The sequence below is a fragment of the Erpetoichthys calabaricus genome, chromosome 6, assembly GCF_900747795.2.
Source record: "Erpetoichthys calabaricus chromosome 6, fErpCal1.3, whole genome shotgun sequence".
NCBI classification, from domain to species: Eukaryota; Metazoa; Chordata; class Cladistia; order Polypteriformes; family Polypteridae; genus Erpetoichthys; species Erpetoichthys calabaricus.
Window position 1 is genome coordinate 73,431,861 of NC_041399.2, and position 24,962 is coordinate 73,456,822.

Here is a 24,962-nt window from a genome sequence, read left to right on the forward strand (position 1 = left end):
GGATTTGCGTACAGCCACTGAAACTTGTGACGGCACAAGACTTCAGGTCACGTGTCTGCAAAAGAACCTCATTCAGGCAACTATTTTTACTGGCGGTGGCTCAGGGGAGAGAGTTTTTATTCCTCGCATCCCCGTTATACCCTCTGATCTCCCATTTCAAATCAAACGCCTCCAATTTCCACTAAGGCTCTGCTTCGCAATGACAATTAATAAGTCTCAGGGGCAGACCCTACAAAAGGTTGATATTCATTTGATATATATATATATATAATATATATATATATATATATATATATATATATATATATATATATATATATATATATATATATATATATATATATATATATATATATATATACATATACATATATATGTCAATGTATGTATGTATATATGTATGTCTAGATATATGTTGATATGTATATATATGTGTATATATGTGTAGATATGTATATATATATGTGTATATATGTAGATATGTATATATATATGTGTATATATATGTAGATATGTAAATATATATATATGTGTGTGTATGTATGTATGTATGTATGTGTGTATATATATATGTATGTGTATGTATGTATATGTATATGTATATATGTATATGTGTGTATATGTATGTGTATATATATGTGTGATATGTGTATATATATATGTATATATATATATGTAGATGTGTATATGTATATATATATATGTATACATGTGTATATGTACATATATGTATATATATGTTTATGTGTGTGTGTGTATATTATATATATATATATATATATGACAGCAACACTCATAACAGTGACAACACAATTACATATATATATATATGTAGATATGTATATATATATATATATCTGTCAATGTATTTTTGTATGTATGTCTACATATATATGTAGATATGTATATATATGTGTATATATATGTAGATGTATATATATATATGTAGATATGTGTATATATGTAGATATGTAAATATATATGTATATATATATGTCTGTGTATATATATATATATATATATATATATATATATATATATATATATATATATATATATATATATATATATATATATATGTGTGTGTGTGTGTGTGTATCTATGTATGTATGTGTGTGTGTATATATATGTATGTGTGTGTATCTGTATCTATGTATGTGTATATGTATATATGTATATGTGTGTGTATGTATGTGCGTATATATATGTTGATATATATATATATATATATGTGGATGTGTATATGTATATATATATGTAGATATGTGTATATGTAGATATGTATATATGTATATATATGTTTATGTGTGTGTGTGTGTGTGTATAGCAACACTCATAACAATGACAACACAATTACATTGACAATCATGTTACGTTATTTTTAAAATGTTTCCTTTTCTTTTTCATAACCTCTTTAACACACTACTTCTCCGCTGCGAAGCGCGGGTATTTTGCTAGTTTATAATAATCTCTAAATGCGTGCATTATATTTTTATGGTCAATAATTTCTTCTCCATTCGTGTTGGTGATTACTGGTATTGCATTGCGAACTTCTTGTTTGTGAATTTGTTGAGCTAAAAGCTTATTAGCTTTTTCTCCGTGTTCATAGTAATGATGTCTTGACTTATAAATAAGTTGTTCAGTTTCTTTAGTTGTTAAGATGTTAAGTTCTGTATGCAGGGCCTGCCTTTTCCTGTGAAGAGCCTCACTTGGACGCCTGGCTTGTTCTTCATCTATTCTAGTAATTTTGCTTCTTAGCTGTGACACTTTCTTGGTTTCTAATTTATTTCTGTGGGAAAGATATGAAATAATCTGTCCTCTTAAGAAGGCCTTTAGAGTTTCCCAGAGTGTTCCTGCAGAAACCTCTGTGTGTGTGTTTGTCTCTAGGAAGAAGCTGATTTGTTTGGATATAAATTCTGTGCAGTTCTCGTCTGCCAGTAGAAGAGGGTTAAGACGCCATCTGCGAGGTGAGTGTGATGGGCTTAATGACTTTAGCTCCAAGACTAGAGGGGCATGGTCAGAGATAACAATTGTGCCGTATTTGCATGATTTAATCGTAGGCAGGAAATTATTATCTATAAAAAAATAATCAATTCTTGAGTAGCTATAATGCACTGGTGAGTAGAACAAATATGTTCTTGAGTTTGGGTTAAGAAACCTCCAGGGGTCTGATAAGTTGTTGTCATTTAAAAACTGTGTAATTGTCTTTGCAGTATTAGATGTCATCCCCCCTGTCACAGGAGTCCCATCTAAGAGTGGATTTAAAACACAAAGTCCCCAGCCATTATAATTTTATGAGTGTTCACATTGGGAATGGATGCAAATAGATTTTGCATGAATTCCTCATCATCGACATTGGGTGCATAAACATTTATCAAAATCATTTTACTGTTAGGCGGCACGGTGGCGCAGTGGGTAGCGATGCTGCCTCGCAATTGAGAGACCTGGGGACCTATGTTCGCTTCCCAGGTCCTCCCTGCCTGGAGTTTGCATGTTCTCCCTGTGTCTGCGTGGGTTTCCTCCAGGCACTCCGGTTTCCTCCCACAGTCCAAAGACATGCAGGTTAGGTGGATTGGCGATTCTAAATTGGCCCTAGTGTGTGCTTGGTGTGTGGATGTGTTTGTGTGTGTCCTGCGGTGGGTTGGCACCCTGCCCGGGATTGGTTCCTGCCTTGTGCCCTGTGTTGGCTGGGATTGGCTCCAGCAGACCCCCGTGACCCTGTGTTCGGATTCAGCGGGTTGGAAAATGGATGGATGGATGGATTTTACTGTTAAGTAAGTTGCCCATGAGCATCACATATCTCCCTTCAGGGTCCGATACTACATCTGATGCTACAAATGGAACTGTTCTGTGTATGAGAATTCCCACCCCTCTAGTTTTCTTTATAAAGCTAGAATGGAACATTTGGCCAGTCCAGTCTTTTTGTAGTCTGAACTGATCCATGCTTAGTAAGTGGGTCTCCTGTAAAAATATTATTTTAGCGTTTAAGCCTGTTAGGTGAGAGTATACTTTCTTTCCCTTTAATTCGTGATTCAGGCCTTTAACATTCCAGCTCACAAAGTTAACTGTCCCATCATAGAGACATTTATTCTGAGTTTTTAATGTCATTTTATAGTCTTAACTGGTAGTGAGGCAGTTTTAATCTTAATTTCAAAATTCATCTGTTTTCTAATGGAATTAGCCACATTCTCCAATCTAATTTTTTGTTTAATGATTACCCTTCAATTCATCCTACGCTATGTTCATCTTGTCTTTTTGGTTGCTACTCAGAGTGGTTTCTTTACTTAATTCCTAAAAATCCTTACATTTTTCCGACCTGTAAAGTTCTTCCATTTGATACTTCCTTCAGTTCATAAAGTTGTATTTTATTTGTACATTATTGACTCTACATTTATTTTTTTCCCATTTTCTTACTACCCCATTCCTTGCCTACATGAAAGCTCTCTTGTCATTTTTCATTTCCTCAGGTTCTCTCTATTTACCTCTTTCCATCTTCAACAATTACTCTGCCTCAGATTGTTTCTACATTATGCAACACTCCCAGGGGTCTTATATAAGGGTCTTTTCTGCTGATTTCTTATATAGGGGTCTTTTCTGCTGATTTCTTCTCTCAACATTTTTACATTTTGGTCTTTTTGCCAATCTCCTTTTACGTTGTGTTGACAATTCTTCATGAAAAGTCAATCACCCTCTATCTTTATAAACATACTTTAATGTTTTTGTCTGTTGTTTGATGACATTTTTAATGATTCTGTACAGAAAGTCACTTTTTATTATTAGTACATACTCTTCCATTTTGTTAACTTTTTCAGATTTCAAAATATACCTTTTTGTTGACTTTTCCTGTTATAGATTTTCAAAAATATACTTTTATATTGATTAAATATTTCATAAGCAATCGGCTTATCTCTGGCTGGATTATACAGCTGTCTCTTCTTAATATATCCCAATTAAATATGTTGACATACTCACTGATTTCCCATTTCCGTTTTTATAGCTTGTTTACGACTGTGCTATGTATGATTTGATCTTTTCATAAACATTTGATTATTTATTGTGAGTGAACGATTTCTTTGAAATGGCTAAGGTAGATATTGTATATAGTGTGCCACATGGATCAATTCTCAGCCTGCTGTTATTTATTAGACCAGATGACCATGAGGTTCTAATGCTGTATTCATGTGCTACTGGACAGATCAGAAAGTTGGAAATTTCTTGTGAATGCATTTACTATGAAGAGCTCTGAGCTGGACAGTTCAGAGAAAATAATGCTACCTGATTCTTTGAGTTCAAAATAATAATAATACATTTTATTTATATATCTTGTGATGTAACACTAACATTTCACTTTGATGAATTGCATAAAATGAAAAATATAACAAGGTTAGCCAGAAATGGCCTAATTGCATTAGAAGTGACATGATACCCCTTTAATTTGTTTAGTTTGCTTTTTATTTTCATGCATGCAAAATATGGTTTAACATGTATGTGTTTTAATTAATTTTTTTTTTTTGCAGCGACCTTACCAATTCCTTACCATTGTTTTTCTTCCTGCCCTCTTCTAAGTAAACCTGTATCTCTTCTCATTACATTTTCTCTCCATATGTATTCTTTAGTTCACCAAACTTAAGAATGGTAAAAAACAATTTTGAGGGTTTTGTCTTTTTTGTCCCCACTTACATTATTATCTCCCCTCATTATGAACCACTACTGGAGACAAATATACTATATGTATCAATCTATTTATTAAAAATTATTAAAAAAGATACAAATAATAAGCTAACCAATATAAATATATCTGTCTTCATATTTGGTTACAAATTACTAGAATGTAATATTTAATTTTATTTAACATATTTGCTTTTGAGAATACATTATAGTAGATTATTTGGAAATCTGTATATTAATTTATTTGATGATTTTGAATGCAGCGGTGGGCTGGCGACCTGCCTGGGGTTTGTTTCCTGCCTTGCGCCCTGTGTTGGCTGGGATTGGCTCCAGCAGACCCCCATGACCCTGTAGTTAGGATACAGCAGATTGGATAATGGATGGATGGATGGATTTTGAATGGTTCTTATCACCATAAGAAGATTATACTTTGTTAATTTACAGGTTCCCTTTTTCTCTTACTTTTTGTTGTTATTACTGCATTTTAAAAATAAACAACTGCTCATTGTGGAAGTTTAATCTGGAAATAACTAATCCATACACTAATTAAGTGATTAGGATAAGGAAAGTCTGGCTACAAAGAAAAATTAGACTCTTGCTAGAAAACAGGAGTTCTATGTAGTAGTCCTTAAAATGCATGATGGCTCAAAAAGTGAAACCTTAAGGGCACCAAAGAAAATGTTACAGCGGCAGAAGGAGAATAGCACTCTGCGAACAGATGATTCAACAGATGTCAGAGATGACTGACCCTCTGCCATATTCAATAGCAGATCAGTTATTTAAGTTTTACATTTCAGAAATTATTTTACTCATTTTAGTCTGGATCAGTTTAAAACATGACCCATGTTAAATTACAGAAGTGTGCAATTTTATCTGAAGGGCAAGCTGAAATAGAAACATGGACTTTGACCTTAGGTAAGTGGAAATTAGCCAGCCTTCTGTAGCCTGTCATTTTTGTTATCTTTCACTTTCATTGACAGTTCTAACTTAGCATTTTTTATTTGTTCCTACCCATTATAAAACAAATGTTTGCAGTGCCCATAAAAAGTATTCATATCCTTAGAAGTTTTCAAGTTTTCAATTCGCAGTGGATACAATGTTGTTTTTTAATATTGGTTGAAAGAAAAAAAGATTCTTTAATGTCAAAGTGCAAACATATCTCTACAAAGTTAATTAAAATATAAAACACAAAATTATTCATCACATAAATATTCACTACTAAATCACCACTGATACATCCATTTGGTTTCAGAAGTCACATAATTAGTGTGAGAAGAAGAGATAAGAGACATGGCAAGGTTTGGGGCAGCCACCCATATAATTCAGTGTCCTGGCTGAAAAAGTAAATGATTCTTTTGTTGAGTCAAGTTTACAAGACAGAGTCCAAAACAGAACTGACTTCCAGGGAAAAGGTGTGAGGCTTTATAGGAAGTTTGGGGGAAGTGATGTCGTCCTCGGGACCGGGACCGGAAGTGATGTCGTCCTCGGGGCCAGGACCGGAAGTGATGTGTCCCAAGTCGAGGCAGTGGCTCCTGGTGGGATTTCCCGGGAATGGCCTGCAGGGAACTCAGAAAGAGCATCAGTGCACCCCGCCCCCCCTGGGCAGATGTATTATCATTCATCTCTAAGCCCTTCAGCTGCCTCCTATGCACACGTGTGTGACAAGACTCCCCCCTCAACACAGACCCGTCGGGTAGGGCGTCCTGCACCGAGAGGTCGTGAGCCCGGGAGAGGGCATCAGCATTGGCATGAAGAGACCCCTGGCGATGAACAAGCGAAAACTTATATCGCTGCAGGTCAAGAAACCACCTGGTGACTTGCAGATTCGACTCCCTGTGAAGGGCCATCCACTTCAGAGGTGCATGGTCTGTCACCAGAGTGAAAACCCGACCCAAAAGGTAGTACCGCAGCTGCGTAACCACCCATTTAATCGCCAGAGCTACCTTCTCCACCGCTGCATACCTGGTTTCCCAGTCCAACAGTTTCCGGCTTAGGTACATTACGGGGTGTTCAACACTGTCAACGCTTTGGCTCAACACGGCTCCCAAGCCTGTGTCCGAAGCGTTCGTCTGGAGGACAAATGGAAGAAAAAAGTTAGGGGCGATTAATATAGGTGCTTAAGTCAGGGCCTTTTTTAAGTCACTGAATGCAGTCCCCGCTTTGTCAGACCATACCACTTGGTTGGAAGCTCTTTTCTTCGTCAAGTCGGTCAAGGGCGCCGCTCTCTCGGAGAAGCGAGGCACAAACCGGTGGTAGTACCCGGCCAAACCGAGAAAGGATCGGACTTGCTGCTTGGTTTGCGGATGGGGCCATGTCAGTATGGCATGTCACAGTACCCCAGCCCACCAGGTAGCCCAAATACTTGGCTTCTCTCAACCTGAAGAAACATTTCTTGGGATTGATTCGAAGCCCGGCCTCTCCTAGTGCCCGCAATACCGCTGTGACCTGCTGTATGTGCGTCTTCCATGTGCTGGAATAGATGACAACGTCATCCAGGTAGGCAGCACAATACGAGTTATGGGGTCAGAGCACTTTGTCCACCAGATGCTGGAAAGTTGCAGGCACCCCATGTAACCCGAATGGAAGGACACGATACTGCCAATGTACGCTAGGAGTGCTAAATGCATTTTTTTCCTTTGCGAACCTGCCAGTACCCCTTCATCATGTCAAGTGTGGTCAGGAATTTAGCTGGTCCCAGCCTCTCGAGGAGGTCGTCCATACGAGGCATGGGATAAGCATCAAATCGGGAAACCTGATTAAGCCGACGGAAGTCATTGCAAAACCTCCAACTAACGTCTGGCTTAGCAATCAAGACGATGGGACTGGACCAGGGACTAAAACTCTCCTCAATCACTCCTAGTTCCAGCATTTGCTTGATTTCCAGTTCCACCTCAGCTTTCTTTGCCTCCAGGAGTCTATAGGGCCTCTCTCGGATGATCACCCCAGGGTCAGTCAATATGTCATGCGCAACCAGAGAGGTCCGGCCATGTTGTTCACTCACCACCTCTGGGACGTAGCTGATAGCTGCTTCCAACTCCTGCCTCTGCCGGGGAGATAACTGCTCACCGAAATTAAGGGAACTAGTTTGAGCGAAGAGTGAGCGGGGCTGACCGGAGGAGGGATCGGGTTCCCTCTCCTTCCACAGTTTCAGCAGGTTCACATGATACATCTGCTAGCTTGGTCGACAATTGGGTTGTTTCACCAAATAGTCCACCAAATCCTTCTTCTCCTTAATTTCATAAGGGCCTGGCCAATAAGCGAGCAATTTGGAGTGAGAAGTAGGCACCAACACCATGACACGATCCCCGGGACGGAACTCCCAGAAAGTCGTGCCACGGTCATAAAGGCGGGCCTGTGCTGCTTGCGCCTCATCCATATGACTCTTTAGAATGGGTCTAATTGTATCAAATCTATCGCGCAACTGGGCGATATATTCCAGAATATTTGTCGAGGGAAGAGCCTCTCCTTCCCAGCCCTCTTTTAAGATATCTAATATACCCGGGGCTGTCGTCCGTATAACAACTCAAACAGTGAGAAGGCCGTAGAGGCTTGAGGGACCTCCCGGTAGGCAAAGAGGACGAGGGGGAGGAGTTGATCCCAGTTCCTCCCATCCTCGCTGACCACCTTACGAAGCCATCTGCTTGAGAGTCTGATTGAATCTCTTCACTAACCTGTCGATTTGAGGATGATACACCGTGGTTTTTAAATGCTTTATCTTCAGTAACTTGGCAGTCTCCTTGAACGTTTCCGAGGTAAAAGGTGTCCCTTGGTCCATTAGAACTTCTCTAGGGATGCCAACACGCGCATAGACTCCTACTAGTTCCCGTGCAATTGTTTTGGAAGTAGCCAAGTGCAAGGGAACGGCCTCAGGGTATTGGGTCGCGTAATCCACGAGGATGAGTATATATTTATGTCCTCGGGCTGAGGGTTCCAAGGGTCCTACTATGTCGACCCCAATCCGGTCAAAAGGGACGTCAATCAGGGGAAGGGGGACAAGAGGAGCGCGGTCCTTCCTGGGAATTTGCCGCAGTTGACACTCCGGACAGGAAATGCAAAAACGGCGAACCTCCTCATTAATCCCCGGCCAAAAAAAACGGAGCTTGATTCGCTCTAGTGTTTTCTTCAGAGCTGAGATGGCCCCCAAGAAGGTGGGAGTGTGCTAACTTGCAGACCTGCCGCCGGTTGGTTCGCGGGACTAACAGCAACTTCCGCTGCTTCCCCTCATGCTCCGCGACCCGATATAACAAGTCATTTTCAATGACGAAGCGAGGTCCCTGTGGCATGGGCTGATGCGTGCGTTGGCCGTTAACGAGGACCACTGCATTCTTTGCATGTTACAGAGAATCGTCATTCCATTGTTCTCTCTTGAAAGAAGCCGGCGTTGCTCTAAACTGAAAGTGCAACTCAGAGAGTGGGTCCGGTCTGACCTCAATGGGCAGAGATTCCTCCCGAGCTGTCGGGGCGCTGGTAGATGACGTAGCAGCCCTCAACGGTCCAGGAGTCTCTGCGTCACTTTCTTGACCTTCCGTCCCACTCCCTGTCCAGTTGAATCTTCTGATTACACGGCGTGGAGGCAGCTTGAGACAAGTTTTTCTCACCTATAACTAGGCCCAAAGCTTTTCCGGGAATACTCACTAGTTTACCACTGTTACTTTCAGACCAGTCCCGCCCTAGGATTATTGAAAACGGAGGATCCGGAAGAACCACCACGGTGAGTCTTTTAAGGGTTCCTTCCAGACATACGTAACACCGGGCGGATTTATACACGCGGACATCTCCGTGTATACATCTAATACTGGTCTTTCTTTTAACCCACTGTTGCGGTAAAACATAACTGCGAGCAACAACAGACACGTTACTGCCAGAGTCATACAAGGCCGTCACTTTATATCCATTAATGAGTAGCTCCCCAGTATGGTTATCTGCCAGAGGGTTGCTAAGGGCACACAAACAACACTGCCGTGTCCCCCTGCAGTCCACCTCGTTCCCAGACAAGTCACAGGCCAGGCGGTCCGGTGACTTCGGAACAGGCTCCGGAGGGAGCGGGAGGGACGTCCTAAGTGGGACGTAGTCCCCAGAGATTCTCCTAAGGGGCCGTTCTGCCCCCCCAGGTTTCAAGGCCGGCCATGGGGTCTTTAGGAGTTGTAACAGCTCCTGTATGGAATGGAAGTCCTCCCAGGCTGGCTGGGCAAAGTCCTGGGGTAGATGCTGCAGCAGCAAAAAACAGGCAACCTGCTGAACAATTTGTAGTGGGGTCCCTTCGAATGGCCGTATCCACAGTCCCACCTGCTGCCAGAGAGCCATAGCTTGTTCTGGGAGTGCTCTTTTTGGGTTAAGCTCCCAGGTCTGCAATTCCTTCACCTGCTGGCCTGGGGAAAGCCTATCTGAATCAGAGACCTTGGTCCCGATGGGCGGCTCAGCTCTCCCCCACCGGAGAGCATAATGAGCCCCTTTTGCGTCCTCCCCAGAAACCAGCCCACGCCTGTGTGTCCCTTCAACACTCTCCACCAGATAGGGCTTCAGCCCAAGGTTGCCCTTGTGGAACGGAGCCTGCGCCGGGTCCTTCCTGACCCCCCGACGCACTCCCCGCCCAGAAACTCGGCCCCGGTACTTTCCTACCTGGTTTGTTTTAGGGTCCTGTCCCGGGTTCTTCAGGGACAGCATCCTGCCAACTATGCCACTGTGAGAAGAAGAGACAAGAGACATGGCAAGGTTTGGGGCAGCCACCCGTATAATTCAGTGTCCTGGCTGCAAAAGTAAATGATTCTTTTTTTGAGTCAAGTTTACAAGACAGAGTCCAAAACAGAACTGACTTCCAGGGAAAAGGTGTGAGGCTTTATAGGAAGTTTTTGGGGAAGTGATGTCGTCCTCGGGGACGGGACTGGAAGTGATGTCGTCCTCGGGGCCGGGACCAGAAGTGATGTGTCCCGAGTCGAGGCAGTGGCTCCTGGTGGGATTTCCCGGGAAAGGCCTGCAGGGAACTCAGAAAGAGCATCAGTGCACCCCACCCCACCCCCGGGCAGACGTATTATCATTCATCTCTAAGCCCTTCAGCTGCCTCCTATGCACACATGTGTGACATTAGTTACATTGAAATCATCTGTCTGGAGTATTAATTGATTATAGTATAAATGCACCTATATCTGGAAGGTCCAACTTTGGTCAGTCAGTATTGTGGCCTACCCTACACAGTGAAGACAAAAGAACACTCCAAGCAACTCTGTGAAAAGGGGGTTACAAAACACAATTCAGGGGATGGATACAAGAAAGTAAACAATCACTGACTATCCCTTGGAGTCCAGTTAAATCAATCAACAGAAAAGAAAAGAATATGGTGCAGCTGTACATCTGCCTACAGTAGGTGTCCACAAAAACTGAAGTGCTCATGCAAGAAGAAGAGTAATGAGGATAGTGCTCAAGTAGTTACAAGCTACAGTGGATGAGACTGGACAGAAGGTAAATAAACAAACTATTGCCTGGGTGTTTCACCAGTTACAGCTTTTTGGAAGGGGCAAAGAGAAAGCCACTGTAAATAAATGCACAACATCTTGACTAGAGCTTGCCAGAATGCACACAAGAGGCTCTGAAGTCATCTGGATGATGAAATATTGCTTTTTGGCTATCAGACCTATTTCCTCCCCATCCACATGTTTGAACACTGCATATTATCAAAAACACATCATTCCTACTGTGAAGCATGGTGTTGGTAGCCTCATGCTGTGGGGTCCTTCTTTACAGCAGACACCGGAAGGCATGTGGGGATGGACGGTAAAGTGAATGCAGCAAAATACAGAGAAATCCTGGAGGTAAACCTGATACAGTCTGCAAGAAATCTTCACCTTGAGAGATTTCTTTACCTGCAAGACAATGACCCCAAGCATAAAGCCAAACCTACACAGGAACAGCTTAAAAACATCAATGTTAATGTACTGGAGTGGCTGGGTCGGAGCCCAGCTTTCAACTGAATGAAGAATTTGTGACTGGACTTGAAAAAGGCATTTCACTCCCAATCCCCATGCAACCTGACAGTGCTTGAAACATTTTGAAAAAAGAATGGGGAAAAATTGTAGTGTCTAGTTGTGCAAAGCTGATAGAGAGAAACCTGTACACACAGACTCAAGACTGTCATGTCTGCCAAAGATGCATCTACTAATAGTGACTGGAAGGGGGTGAGTATTTATCCAGTCAATTATTTAATGTTTTATATTTGTAATAAGTTCAGACCACTTGCAAAGATCTTTTTTAACATTAAACAGCCCTTTACTGTTGATCAATGTTTTATATATATAGTTTTATATATAAAGTTGACTGACTGATTCACTCATCAACAAAAATGCTAGTTCTTGATTAGCTAAAATACTGAAATTAAGTAGCATAGTACAATTAGAACAATAGGCATCCAGTAAGAAAGGACAATTTGACGCATTAATATTATGGGGTAATCCACCCAACAATAGAAAAACTAAATACCTCAAAATCTCAAAAATGCCTTGACAGATTTGACTGAAATTTAGTGACATTGCAGAAAAGAGAAAATTAGCCATCATGTTTGTTTTTTTAATTTGTTGATATTTGTTGTTAATAATGCTTTAACATGTGAGACATTCTAGTGCACTACATCCCCTTTAAGAAACAGCCCTGACAGTGATTGCACAGAGAAATGAGGTACTGGTTTATGCAAAAGAAGGCCACCTGTAGAAGCAAAGTGAAAGAGGCGAAGCTTGAAAAAGACAGCCCTATAAAGCTCAAGTGCTTGCTAGGTCATGTTGCTACCTTGTAACAGTAGCCACTGTTAAAAGAGAGAGAGAAGGGATTACAGTAGAAGGAAATGAGTGCTTTAGTGGGGTACTGTGGATGTTAGCCACCCCACCAGATACACAGGTGTCAAATATCTGTTTGTTAGGCCCAGAGGGTAACTAGTTTTGTTATTTTATCTCTGTAAATTTTTATGCTGAGCTTACATTTTATGTATTTTTCTTTGCAGTTATTTTTTTATAAAGGTTTCTTTTTTTTGCACCTTTTCCTTCTTTCATGTGCTCTGTGTATGAAAACCTGTTATTAGGATATCCGTTAATATTTTTTCTTTCTTATAAATGTTATAGATTCTGCAGTTTCTTTTTTTTAAATCATATGATTCCCACACAGAGTATAGCTGTGTTATCCTGCTCCTAGCACAAAATTGTTCTGCATTTTATGAAGTACTTTTTTAAATCAATACAATTATCTCTAATATATCTATTGTATTGTATTACTTTTCCACATTCCCTCAATGATTTGCATTTTTAAAATTACATTTTACATATTTTTCTCCAGTTCAAACTGTCAGGAATGTGGAACTTATAACAGGACAGGTATCATTTCTTCACAGATTTATAATCTATGTATTTTGACACAATACTGGAACATCACAATGAACAGTCCTGTCACCTTTTCTGTTCAACCTGTACACCTTGGTCTACAGATATAACACCAGGTCAAGTAACTTGTAGAAATTCTCATATTATTCTGCACTTACGGGAAGTGTTTGTAAGGAGGATGAAATAGATCATAGGAATCAAGTAATGAATTTGTTTCTTGTTGCAGACATTTGTTGCAACTAACAAAACCACAAAACCAAGTACTGGATATTGAATTTCACCACAGCAGAGAGCCTCCACACCTGATCACTCTTCAAGTGGGGGGCATGTGAAAGTGGTTTACTGCTTCGGGTACTTTTGGGTTCATATCAATGACAGGCTCAACTGGTCTATTAACATAGAACAACATAAAAGATGATCTATCTAATCACATCCTGAAGGACAAAAATAGTATGCAAGAAAGTGAAGGTACAGAAATATACAAAGTAAAGAATGATTAATGAAAACTGCAGTCTAAACCATGAAGTCAAAGGCATTTTTTTTCATATTTCAAGTGTCCATTGAAGATGACCAGGTAAACTTTCTTTGTGCTGTTATTATGGCATTTTTAGTTTACACTTTATTACATATATATATATATATATTGTGATATATGGCTGGCAATTTATCCCGGCCAATACCCCCAAGCCGACAGATGACTTTTTGAATTTGAGATGACTCAAATTCCAGCAGGGCATCATGGACCTTGGAGTTTTCCTTCACAGCCCTCCTGGATACCATGGGGGCCACCAGAGGACGCTACAGGGAGGCATAAGGATTTATAATAGCACTACAACCCGGAAGTACGTCCTAGTCACAGGGACAGAGGAAATGACGTACTTCCGGGCTGAAGAAAAAGAGGAGTTTTCACCTGACCCGGAAGTGCTGGGGAGTCATATGGACTGGGGAATCAGAAGCACTTCCGGGTTAAGATATATAAAAGGACTCGGGGAGATCCCAGCAGTGAGCTGAGTTGGGAGGAAGGGTAACTGAGCTGCTGGGAGTGGAGGATTGTGATTATTGTGTTTGATTATTGATTGTTTATTGGAGAATTGTGGAGTGGCGGGTGCTTTGTGCACTGTTATTATAATAAAGTCAATATTTGGACTTTTATCTGGTGTCTGACGAGTGGTCTGAGGGTTCAAGGGGACAACAGCGCCCCCTATCTGTCACTATATATATATATATATATATATATATATATATATATATATATATATATATATATATATATATAAAATCCCTATGTGCGTCCAAGTGTCCGTGTGTGGGTGTCTTCTGGTGAAGTGCGCATGCGCAGGGCACGGTGCTATGCGCGATATTACTGTCAGAGAAAGTTAGAGGCGTTTTACGGAAATACAAACCAGTATTACTGCGAGAGGAAATTAAAGGTACACAATACAGTGACGCATATTACAGCCACATACAAGCCAGTATTACTGTCAGAGGAGATTAAAGGCATATTACCGACGCGCACGCCTGTATTACCACCAGAGAAAATTAAAGGTATATTACGGACGAACGAACGTATATTACGGACGTACAAGCCAGCGGACGTACAATACGGTATCCTTCAATAAGGGCGCACACAAAAAGGCGAGCCTCAAAAGGACGACCTCAATTGGGCGCAGCGAATAAAGGCGCGCGTAAATAAAGATCTGCACCTGTTGCTCTTCACATATTCCAGAGCCATTTGAACTAAATTATCTACGCGCCCTTATTGAATAGAGCCGTACAAGACAGTATTACTGTCACAGAAAATTAAAGACACACAATACACGGCGGCAGCCCACGAAGAACGGTCAGCTCAGCAAGTAAACATCAACAAAAGAAAGGCTGAAAGAAAGAAAAATACGACCAACAAAAAGAATGAGGTCAAAGTCCCTTGCCATTTAATATAGACTGTTCCTACTAATGTTTATGCACTACTGTTCTAGCGCCCGTTATTGTAACGGGCTAAATGACTAGTATATATATATATATATATATATATATATATATATATATATATATATATATATATATATATATACAGTGGAACCTCTAGATATGAGTTTAATTCGTTCCAGCACTGAGCTTGTATAGCGAATTTCTCGTATCTAGAACAAACTTCCCCATTGAAAATAATGGAAATCCAGTTAATCCGTTCCGCACCCCAAATATATTAACATAAAAATCAATTTTCCTAACAAATAACACTGATAAATTATATATACTGTAGTCTACCTTTAATAAATAACACTGGTAAATAATATAACTGATTATTAAAAGAATCAAAACAGGTGTCCAAAGTGCAGTAGAGCATTCAATAAATCTTTAAATAAATAATCCTTAAAACAGTTGTGAAGTGGAGGTTTAAAATACACAAGAATAACAATCCTTTAACACGAGGTTAAAACGTCAAAAGGATGCAGTCTTTAAAAAACAGACGACAATCCCCGGTGCTTCTTCTCTGTTAGCGTCTCACCTGCGGGCTCTGCAACAGGCGAGACACTCTTAATGCAGCTGACCTTCTCTACACCGTCCTGCTTCAGCTGTTTGGCTCGCCTGTTCAGCTCACTGTTCAGCTACACGCGAGCCTGCTCTCCTGCCTGCCTGCCTGCCTTCGCGCGCTCTCTCTCTCTCTTTTCTTTTACTTCTTCTCCCCCTTAACCGCTGCAGCCCATCAGCCACAGGAACAATCATGGATGTGGGCAGTTTCCCACCTGTGCACTTAAGTGAGAAACGCAGACACCGCAGATCGCGGCTCGCAACTGCTACCACGCCCCCTCGCTAAGCTGAGAGCTATACCCACAGCCTGGCTCGTGGCTCGTTACGCGAGCCAATGCTCGCATTTAGATCAGAAATTTTCGCTCATACTTTCCTCGTATTTTGAATTTCTCGTATACAGAGGTGATCGTATCTCGAGGTTCCACTGTATATATATATATATGAAGAAATAACAGAATTAATTATTAAGGAAAAGGATTGCATGTAACTCAAGGGTTAACTAAATGTAACTTAAACTTTAAGCGCCTGAGGTTTTCTGATTGTTTTAGAGAAGCTACCAACGTAATATTCATAGGTTAAACTGAGGTTAATGAGTATAGGACACCCCTCCAGAAAGCAGAGATAAACTGAAAGCCCCCTCCTATGAAGCGGTGCTAAAATCAATCTGCTAAGCACCCCTCTTAACGAAGTGGTGTTGTGAATAATGGGAGAATCGACATGAGTCACATGTTATTGGTGGCTTTAGTTGATTGCAGGAGGTGATAAAATTCTGCATATTGAAAGTCAGATGACATGATGTAATTAGGAAAAAGTATAAAAGCAGATGAATTGTTTAATTGCTCACTCCGTGGACTGAGACATTTGTGGATAACTGTGTGCAAATAAAGAAATGTTCTGCATTCTCATCTGGACTCTGTCACTACCTTCTTTGAAGATGGGGTAAAGTTTTTTCCATAACATTATCAACCAAAGAGAAATGCTTCATCCTTCTAAGAAGCTGGAGAAGAAAAACTGTTCCTTGTAATAATGTTTATGAAGTATGTTTTTTATGACAAATCACTAAGAAGATGGACTAATTTTTTGATTGTGCATATTAAGAGTTGGTGGAAGTTAGCTGACTCTTGATGTTGATTGTTATAGTGCACATGCTTATAAACTTCCTCACATTGTTAAACTGGACACAACAATAAGAATAGGGCAAGAAGCAATAAAGTTAACAGTTATCTGAACATCAAAAGGTGGATTTACATCCAGTGTCTTTGTAGTGCTATTTGTTCTTTTAACATTCCAGAGTGCATTGAAATGGTCGAAAGTAGCCCATTCATCCACATACAGTATAGTCTAATTGTTATGATCTTAGACAGCATGATTTTTTTCAAGAATTAACCCTACCTCAACACCTGAAAAATGTATTTTTAGATGAAATGAATGTTTATAGTTCCTTAAAGGCAACTGGTGTTTTAGAGAGGTGGGTTTCATTAGTCAACATTTTTACAGCCCTTCTGGAAGTTAAAGATGACAGAACTATACTACAGTACTCACTCTCTTACACATTTTGTGTTGAGTGTTACTATAATTTTAACCAAAATAAGCTTTTAACCAATGTAGGAAGTATTTTAAGATAGAGAAACTTTTGTCTGTGGCTCCTCTGCACGAGAACCACCATTTTCCATCCACTTAAACGTATGCAGTTTTAAATGTCTGGAAAACATTCGGGATTAAATCACTTAGAGATCTGTACATAGACAACGTCTTTGCATCCTATGAGCAATTACACTCCAAATTTAACTTTCCAGGACATTTCTTTCACTACCTTTAAATTAGAAACTTTGTTAAACAGAACCTGTCCAATTTTCTTCATCTCCCACCTACATCTATGCTGGAAAAAAAACTTATCAGTCTTGAGGATTCAGACAGCATTTCCGTAATATATAAAATCATTTTACTATCCCTCCCTTTCAAAGATCCAATAGTACAATGGGAAAAGGATCTCTCACTCAGCATCTCAGAAAAGGAGTGGAAGGTAGCAATGTACAGAATTCACTTGAGCTCCATATGTGCAAAGCATATAATTAGTCAGTCAGTCACTGTCCAACTGGCTATATCCTAACACACGGTCATGGGGGTCTGCTGGAGCCAATCCCAGCCAACACAGGGCACAAGGCAGGAACAAATACCAGGCAGGGCGCCAGCCCACTGCAGGACAGACAGACACACACCAAGCACACACTAGGGACAATTTAGGATCGCCAATGCACCTAACCTGCATGTCTTTGGACTGTGGGAGGAAACCGGAGCACCCAGAGGAAACCCACGCAGACACAGGGAGACCATGCAAAATCCATGCAGGGAGGACCCGGGAAGCGAACCCAGGTATCCTTACTGCAAGGCAGCAGCACTACCACTGCACCACCGTGCCGCCCCAACCATAGAATTATTCAACTCAAAATTATATATCGAGCACACCTATCTCGCTTAAAATTGTCCAAAATGTTTCCAGGGCAAGATCCAACCTGCGAACGCTGCAATCAAGTTCCAGCCTCACTGGGTCACATTTTGGGCATGCACCAAATTAGAATCATTCTGGACCAAAATCTTTAAATACCTTTCAGACAGCCTTGGTGTCACAATCACTCCTAATCCACTAACAACTGTGTTTGGTGTACTTCCAGATGGGCTTAAAGTGAAGAAGGACAAACAAACTGTAATTGCCTTTACTATACTATTGGCACATATACTTGCTCAGCTGGAAGAATCCTAACTCTCCTATTCTCAGTCAGTGGGTAACTGATGTTATATACTATTTAAAAATGGAAACAATCAAATTTGCAAATTTGCACTTAGAAGATCTGTACAAACTTTTTCATTATATTTTGCCCTTTCTCTGTGTAGTTTTTCCCCTTCGTTGAATCTTATTAATGACAATTAAAAACGAGCAGAGCAGACACGCTGGCAAACAACACTGAATAATCAAAGGCTGCAGCTACTTTAGCATCAGACCCACTAATTAGTAAATAATGGATTAATCAAACAATTAGAACACCTAGAAAAGTAGAATGGAAATGAAGATGAAAATATTGTTAAAAAGAAAAAAATACATTATTCCCATATAACTCCTTGGTACATTTTAATATATATATATATATATATATATATATATATATATATATATATATATATATATATATATATATATATATATATATATATATATATAAATATATATATATATATATATATATATTTTCCGGCGGCACGGTGGCGCAGTGGGTAGCGCTGCTGCCTCGCAGTTGGGAGACCTGGGGACCTGGGTTCGATTCCCGGGTCCTACCTGCGTGGAGTTTGCATGTTCTCCCCGTGTCTGCGTGGGTTTCCTCCGGGTGCTCCGGTTTCCTCCCACAATCCAAAGACATGCAGGTTAGGTGGATTGGCGATTCTAAATTGGCCCTAGTGTGTGCTTGGTGTGTGGGTGTGTTTGTGTGTGTCCTGTGGTGGGTTGGCACCCTGCCTGGGATTGGTTCCCTGCCTTGTGCCCTGTGTTGGCTGGGATTGGCTCCAGCAGACCCCCGTGACCCTGTTTGGATTCAGCGGGTTGGAAAATGGATGGATGGATGGATATATTTTCCAAACTTAGTTTTCTAATTTCTGTCAGTCAATCAGTCATTGTCCAACCCGCTACATCCTAACACTCTGTAAAACATAGAACTTGGGAAATAACACATCACTTAATTAGCCCAGGAGTCCAATTAAAAACAGAAGCTGGTTGGAACAAAAACCTGCAGCCACAGGGGGTCCCCAGGATCGAGGTTGGGAAACACTGCATTACATAACTCAGTTAATCTCACTTTTTTGGTGTGACAGATTTTGCTGTTGCTAGATGTATTTTTAAATGATTATTTTTGTATTATGTATACAATTTTGAGTCAACCTATGTACAGTATATGCTGAAAACATTTCTTGTGGATTTTCATCAATATTGACATGATAGCATCACACAGTTGCTGACGGTTTGTTGGCTGCACATCCATGATGTGAATCTCCCATTCTACTACATCCCAAAGGTGCCCTTTTAGATTGAGATGTGGTGACTGTGGAAGCCATTTGAGAACAGTGACATCATTGTGAAGTTCAACAAACCAGTTTGAGATGATATGAGCTTTGGGACAAGGTGAGTTATAATACTGGAAGCAGCCGTCAGAAGATGGGTACACTGCACTCATAAAGGGATGGACATGGTCAACAACAACACTCAGGCACATTGTGGCATTTAAACTATGCTAAGCTGGTACTAAGGGCCTAAAGTGTCCCAAGAAAATAACACCCACACCATTACACCACCACCAGAAGGTGAAACCATTGATACAAGTTAGGATGGATCCATACATTCATGTTGTTGAAGTGACTCTCTGACCCTACCATCCGATTATTGCAACAGAAATGAAGAGTTATCAGACCAGGCAACATTTTTCAATCTTCTATTATCCAATTTTGGTGAGGCAGTGGAAATGGTAACATCAGTTGCTAGATCTTAGGTGACAGGAGTGGCACCCGGTGTGGTCTCCTGCTGCTGTAGCCCATCTGCTTCAAGGGTGTTGTGCATTCAGAGATGCTCTTCTACATACCTCACCTGTAACAAGTGGTTATTTGACTAACTGCTGCCATTCTATCAGCACAAACCATTCTCCAACAAGTCATTTTCACTGAGAGAACTGTTGCTCACTTGAAATTTTCCCACTTTCGGAACATACTCCGTAAAACTAAAGATAATTGTGCGTGGAAATCCCAGTACGTCACCAGTTTCTGAAATACTGAGACCAGCCTTCCTGATTGCGATTAATGTGGCCTGTTTAATATTTTTGTATCCTGGTCCGGCAGTTATTTGATCAGGGTGTCATTTTCATGTTTTTTTTTCTAAACATTACAAAATAATAATACAGATTAGTTAAGTGTGTACCTACACCTCAGTACCACATCCTAGATAGATAGATAGATAGATAGATAGATAGATAGATAGATAGATAGATAGATAGATAGATAGATAGATAGATAGATAGATAGATAGATAGATAGATAGATAGATAGATACTTTATTAATCCCAAGGGGAAATGCACATACTCCAGCAGCAGCATACTGATACAAAAACAATATTAAATTAAAGAGTAATAGAAATGCAGGTAAAAACAGACAATAACTTTGAATAATGTTAATGTTTACCCCCCCCCCCCCCCCCCCCCCCCCCCCCACCGGGTGGAATTGAAGAGTCGCATAGTGTGGGGGAGGAACGATCTCCTCAGTCTGTTAGTGGAGCAGGACGGTGACAGCAGTCTGTCGCTGAAGCTGCTCCTCTGTCTGGAGATAACACTGTTTAGTGGATGCAGTGGATTCTCCATAATTGATAGGAGCGTGCTGAGCGCCCGTCTCTCTGCCATGGATGTCAAACTGTCCAGCTCCATGCCCACAATAGAGCTTGCCTTCCTCACCAGTTTGTCCAGGTGTGAGGCGTCCTTCTTTATGCTGCCTCCCCAGCACACCACCGTGTAGAAGAGGGCACTCACCACAACCATCTGATAGAACATCTGCAGCATCTTATTGCAGATGTTGAAGGACACCAGTCTTCTAAGGAAGTATAGCCGGCTCTGTCCTCTCTTGCACAGAGCATCAGTATTGGCATTCCAGTCCAATTTATCATCCAGCTGCACTCCCAGGTATTTATAGCTCTGTATCCTCTGATAATCACGGGGTCCAGGAGGGGCCTGGGTCTGATAAAATCCACCACCAGTTCCTTGGTTTTGCTGGTGTTCAGTTGTAAGTGGTTTGAGTTGCACCATTTAACAAAGTCCTTGATTAGGTTCCTATACTCCTCCTCCTGCCCATTCCTGATGCACCCCACAATAGCAGTGTCATCAGCGAACTTTTGCACGTGGCAGGACTCCGAGTTGTATTGGAAGTCCGATGTATATAGGCTGAACAGGATCGGAGAAAGTACAGTCCCCTGTGGCGCTCCTGTGTTGCTGACCACAATGTCTGTCTATCTATCTATCTATCTATCTATCTATCTATCTATCTATCTATCTATCTATCTATCTATCTATCTATCTATCTATCTATCTATCTATCTATCTATCTATCTATCTATCTATCTATCTATCTATCTATCCAATAAATTATTTGTGTCTCTTTCTTTTATTAATGTGTGTCAGAGATGAGAAAAGGAGCATTCCTTGGCACAAGCTTCATTGTGCTCCAATTAATAAAGCTTATCTGTTTTTAAAAAATAAGAACTCTAGGTCAGAGTAGGTCATGCAGTCCATATGGGCTAGCACTGTGTTGTCCAGATTATTTCCCAACTGTGTGTCCATCTGCTAGTTGTAGTACAGCCAGTATGAGCTCTCTGGAGGTGAAATTACAAATTCCTACATTAATTGTAGGGAAACCCTTTTCGGAAGTCCTGAGCAACAGATTCCCCTGTTTTTGAACCTCTGAAGAGTTTTTTTCTTTCTTTTGCTCACTATTTTGCATTCTCACACAATCCCTGTCAATGTGCACCTATATGACTAAATGTGTCATGAAAAAATACAGTTTGTTTAATTTGTATATGGCTTTTAATTGGCTCATAGTTAAATGTATGTTTGGGTAAAATGATAAATAGTGGCAGTTGTTTTTTCACAACTGGAAATGACAATGAGCACAACAATTTATATATATTGTGATACTGCCTTTCTCTTGATTCCTCTCAGGTCCTAGAATAAACAGTGTCAGGCACTGTGTATGAAAACAACATGGCTCTGTATTATGAGACAGATAAAGTAGTAGGTGTGGGTTAAAGTGACATACAATGCCAGTGGGGGAACAGACAAAGAACGTGAACACCACCAAGATGGACTAGGGTACCATTAGGTCACTGTTCTTCTCTGAATCCTCTTATATGTGAACATTTCTTGACTGTTGTAATTAAAAATTTTCTTTTCCTGACAGAGAAGGCTCAACATGCAGACCTACGTGATGACATATCCCTTAAACAGTAAACAGAAAATAAGGAAAGACACAACAAATGAAAACCAACAGGAACGATAGCATTCTACTTGAATTCCTGATGTCTTTTTAGGCATTTGTATTTAAAATATGTTAGAAGAAGGTCAAGCCCTTGACTGATATTTTGTTTGAAGTTATTTAGACATAGGCTTTTGTACAGGCTGTTACTTTTGGATGTGCAGTGTAACATTTGAGCTCTGAACATTCTTGTCTTATCTTGTATCATTAAGGAGCCTACAGCAAAAATATTTCAGATGTGAGAGCTGACACAGAAAATGTTACAATGGCTAAGGACAAGGACCTGTAATTGTAACGTCTATACAAGACATACTGAGCATTTGGCTCACTTAACCTGCCAGTCCTTTAATTTGGTAATTTTAATTTTCTTTCTTTATACAGTATGCATATTATATGTACTGTATATTGGTTTTGAATCACAGAGATTACAAATATACAGTATTTTCATTTTATAATTATATATTTTCATTTGAGCTTTGTTGGGTGGTGCAGTGGTAGCTCTGCTGCCTCGTAGTTAGGAGACCCGGGTTCGCTTCCCAGGTCCGCCCTGCGTGGAGTTTGCATGTTCTCCTCATTTCTGCGTGGGTTTCCTCCCACAGTCCAAAGACATGCAGGTTAGGTGCATTGGCGATTCTAAATTGTCCCTAGTGTGTGTGCCCAGCGGTGGGTTGGCTCCCTACGCAGGGTCTGCTTCCTGCCTTACGCGCTGGGTTGGGCTCCAGCAGACCCCCGTGACCCTGTAGTTAGGATATAGCGGGTTGGATAATGGATGGATGGATTGAGCTTTGTTAATTAAATTTACTACTGTAGTTTGACATTCATTATAATTACACTATTGTTTAAGCAGACACTGGCCTTTGGAAGTCTCATTGCTCTGACAAGAGGAAACCAATAAATTCTCCATTACCTTTTTACGAGTTCTTTGTTTTGACTCCTTGTTTATTAACCAAATTATAAATCTTTGACTCTAAGTATTGGTTGCCATTTTGGCTCTATTGCATTGTAATTAAGTCTTTCTAATTTTGACCCTCTGCTTGTTTATAAATAAACATTTCACCTCCAAGTCCACTGTGCTCACCACCCACTGCCAGTTCCTCACTGTGACAGTACAGACATTCTGACCAATTGAAATGAGCAAACCCAAGTTAAAACATGTTTTCAAAGAAATTAGACATTCTCATTCCAAGGTTAAAATATAAAATCAGGTCTCTGATGTAAATTAGTTGAAAAGTTTAATCACTTAAGGAATTAGCCAAACCAATGGAATTAGGGAAGATGAGCCTAAGTCATAAAGAATGTAGGAGAAACACTGAGGAAGATTTTTTTTCTATGTATGTGGCAGTTCAGGGCACATGGTGTCTAGCTGTCTGAAGCTTCAGGGAAAATAAAACACTCACCTTAATTTGGTATTGATAGGGTATTTGTTGTCAAATCTATTGTGATAATTCAGTAGATGTGCCAGTAAATATTTATTCCCAAGATACTTCCACTCTTGTTGATTTTGGTGCAGAAGATTTTTTTTCAGGTCTATGTTATAAGAATTAAGAATTAAAATCATTCCTTTAAAATACTAAACTAGGAATTTTATCTATTGATGGAAAACCCATTAGGACTGAAACTGTTATATCAACCCCCTTGACTTTACATGTTGGCCTACTTCATTCAGAACAAACAGCATTTTTTCTTCATCAGTATCACCTCTCACTAATCATATTAAGTTATTCTTGGCTCAAAATCCATAACCCCTGTACAACTTGAATTATGAAAGAATGTTGGAGTATTTAATTCACTGTCCCATTATAATTTGCCTTTTGATAATTCCTTGTCTAACCATAAACTTGTTACCCATCTACTATCCAGGATTTGCTCGTGTTTTAGTAAGCAAGATTCCCAAAAGCATCATCCAAGTAAAGATTGAGACTGTTCTATTGAATCATTGTGTAAGGATAAATTATGTATCAGATTTCATCCATAGTCTAGAAATTGAAGATTACATTCAGGAAAATTTAAAAGATGGTTTTATCAAACATTTCAATAGTGATCCAATTACCAGAATTACTAACCATGTTTCAACAAAATTCTGCTAATTAATCAAATAACAAGCTTCTTGTCCCCTTAAAATTTAGGGATGAAGTCTTGATCAGTCTTGATTGGTCACCATTTATTGTTACTACCAAAGAATTATAACAATTTAATGGCAAAACATGTATCAGGATGTCTCTGATAATGTATTTGCTCATAAAATAAAATGCTTTATTATTATTATTATTATTATTATTATTATTATTAAAATGTGCACCTGAGCCAAACCTGTCCATAGTTGTTCAATTGGCTTTTATAGGTTATTTCTCCTGCAA

The 24,962-nt window shown here is 40.1% G+C and overlaps 1 long non-coding RNA gene across 1 annotated transcript in view; it reads right to left on the minus strand.

Moving 5' to 3' along the window:
* The window catches only part of LOC127528365 (uncharacterized), a 167,818-nt gene extending 148,817 nt beyond the window's left edge, over window positions 1-19,001 (minus strand). Inside the window, exon 1 of the long non-coding RNA XR_007935250.1 lies at window positions 18,886-19,001. This is a non-coding gene — a long non-coding RNA (uncharacterized LOC127528365). The remainder of the gene's footprint in view (window positions 1-18,885) is intronic.
* Window positions 19,002-24,962: the final 5,961 nt, after the last annotated feature.